Genomic DNA, 2,923 nt, shown 5'->3' with positions numbered 1-2,923 from the left:
TTACCCTTATGGGGATTCATCAAGGTTGTGCAATGCAGCTGTTGTCTTCGTAAAAGAAAGTATCGGCCCCTGGCTGGAAGAAACAGAAACATAATTATGTTATGATGAGCTGGAAAACATGCAAAGAAAAATTGGAATGCAAAGCATGATAAATGATGCTTTGTCAATTGCAAAGCAGCGAGAAAACCAGGCGGCACAATAATAACTCTTCTCCAGTCAATGCTTCCAGTTTGGCTACCAAAATAAAGCACCACTCTAACCACGACAGAATAGCTGTATCTTTTGGCTGTATTATTTAGTCCTGATACAATGATGCTGGGTTTGTAAAGCGGATTATGCAGCCATCCTTAGTAACAGAAATGAGAAAAGGAATGGTCAGGTTCTTCTCAAAATTGAGAACATAATTCCATCCGGAGAACATTTATAATGTTGCCTTATTCTAATTTTTATGTATATTAAAAGCCACAGCTTAGAACCTTTTCCTTTAAGGTGCCTTTTAATTACATTTTCTGCCATAAAAACTCTGTTTCTACCGAAGTGACCAACATCTTATCAGTAGTAATATGGCTGCATGCATTCATATTGCAGTAAAATAGGAAATGCCATCCCATAACAGACTCATTAATCTGCTTGTCCTCACAGTGACGAGGACAGGATTTCCCTTCAAGTGCTGCGGCAATTGCTTGTCCAGGGTATAAAACACTGAAGTTTATTCTCATGATGTAAGTGAATTCAGAGGGAAAATTGGACTAATTATATACCAGCACAGGAAACTTTTATTTAGAAACCAATACTGGGCCGCAGAGATAAAAAGAGACAAATGTTTAAAGAAAACCTTCTCGTGATAAAGGGGATTTAAAAAAAAAAAAGGTAATTCCGGAGAAAGGGGGGTTTGGTGGGGCTGACATGCCCCGGGCACTGCGAGGCCATGGCTGTCCCCTCTGGTGCCCGAGGCTGCAACTTCTGTAAACCAGGGGCCTGTCCACCTGAGAGCACCCACCGGCCAGCGGGTTTCTGCAGTGGGAATTGGCTCCTTGGTGGGACACTGCTAAGGCTATGCAATTCCAGACTTTGGTAAAACCCACATTTATTCCCAAGGCAGAGTTATTCTCAAGCAAGAGGGTTGCTGGAATAACTCTATCAACTTCCCCTCTACAGACAAAACTTTAGGGCAGATTTTCCATGTTTCATTTTGAACTTCCTACCTTTGGAGGATGCCTTTTATATATTTCATACTAAGAATGCCTCAGAATCTGGTATTAATATTCTTGTGGGGTTTTTAATTAAAAAAAAAACAAATGAACTCCCAAACAAAATGTGTACTGCTTCTGTAATTAAAAACAACCAGCTCTCAAATTAGTATCTATGTAGGATGGGTCATCTTCTATATATCAGTTTAAAGACTGAAACCTATATTCAAAGAGTGTATTTTTAAGTGTGTATTTTTGGTTCTGTCAAATAAGGAGCACAGGCAAGTTACTAATCACTCATATAGCTACTGTTTGCAGTCACAGCTTTGTAAGCGACTTCTAACAACAGCATGATTTGCAGAATTTTATTACCTATAAAAAAATTAGGACTATTTTTACCAGTAATAATTATTTTCATTTACATGGTAAAAATAGTTTATTACTTGACTGTAGTTTGCATAGGGGTATTAAACCACTTGTAGCTTAATCTAATAATTCTATTCCCACTGATTAGGGAAAGTGAAATTACTGATGGGCAACAAATCAGTGGAAGCCTGCAAACAATTTCTGTCATACTCAGATATCCCTGCGCCAACCCTTCAACCTTTCTCCCTTTCACTTGGCACCAATTTGTGAAGAGGTACAGGAGACTGCAGAATTGCAGACCAATGCCAAGCTAGTTATAATTTCTCCTGATATTGTTAATCTTAACCTGATCAACAGAATATTGTCCTTTAATATTTTCTTCCTCAATGCAGTTTGCCTGACACCAAATTTATTTTTTGGCTGCAAAACATTAAAATAGATATTTTACAGGAAAACGAAAGCAGTTTATCCCAGCCCCCATTCCTGTCTCATCCCTGTACATGTCTTATTCAGGAATACCAACAGGCAAGCAAGGGCAGATTACACAAATAAGTAAAGCTGAGTGCTTGGGCTCTGGCTAGTGATAAATAAAAAAAAAGCCAAAGAGAAGGGCAGCTCCAAAGTGATGACTCCAAACTGACAGCTTCAGTGGCATTGGCTTCTTTGCTTTTCACTTGATTTTTCCTCTTCATGCTTCATCTCCCATTGTTTCCCATGTGCTCTCTTGCTTGCGCTGTCTGTTGCTCTCTCCAGCTGCTCCCTGACTACTGTAACTTCAAGCATTTTTCTGTTGGAGCAGATTCTTCCATAACCACATACTTCTTAGATACTTTATTATTGCATCTTCCTTCTCCATTATTTTTCCCTCCTTCTTGTCAGCAAAAGTTCTCTTTGTGTCCTGGTGAGCAGAATCCCAAATGGTTTAGCACCCACACCCCACCAAATCCTCTTCTCAAATACTCCTTTGCAATTTAAGAGCGTGGTATCGTCAACCAGGGCAGAAGGATCTCATAAAGTCTATTTACCTTTGCATGCCAACAGGATATGATCCATTAAAAATTCATTTTGTGAATGAAAGCCTAACGACAAAGAAAATCCTATCTCATTCCCTTACCCCACCATCAGAATTAGACACCAGCCTGCCATGTTGTCTCCCATCCATCCTGCTCTCTCCCTTTCTTCTCTTTAGCCCATTCTCTCTCTCCCCTTCCTGTGATAACAAGTTTTCGTTGTATGTGTTTTCTCTGTCATTCCAGCAATTGATTCTTTTCCTAAAATTTACCTTATTTGAGGGCGTAATCCTTTTCTCTATACTCCTGTGGGTACCTTGGCAGTCAATGGAGACGCTTAAACTAAGCAGGGCTCAG

This window comes from Fulmarus glacialis, unplaced genomic scaffold (assembly GCF_000690835.1).
Source record: "Fulmarus glacialis isolate BGI_N327 unplaced genomic scaffold, ASM69083v1 scaffold32949, whole genome shotgun sequence".
Taxonomy (NCBI): domain Eukaryota; kingdom Metazoa; phylum Chordata; class Aves; order Procellariiformes; family Procellariidae; genus Fulmarus; species Fulmarus glacialis.
The sequence above is the reverse complement of the archived record's forward strand: the minus strand, read 5'-3'. Positions refer to the sequence as shown.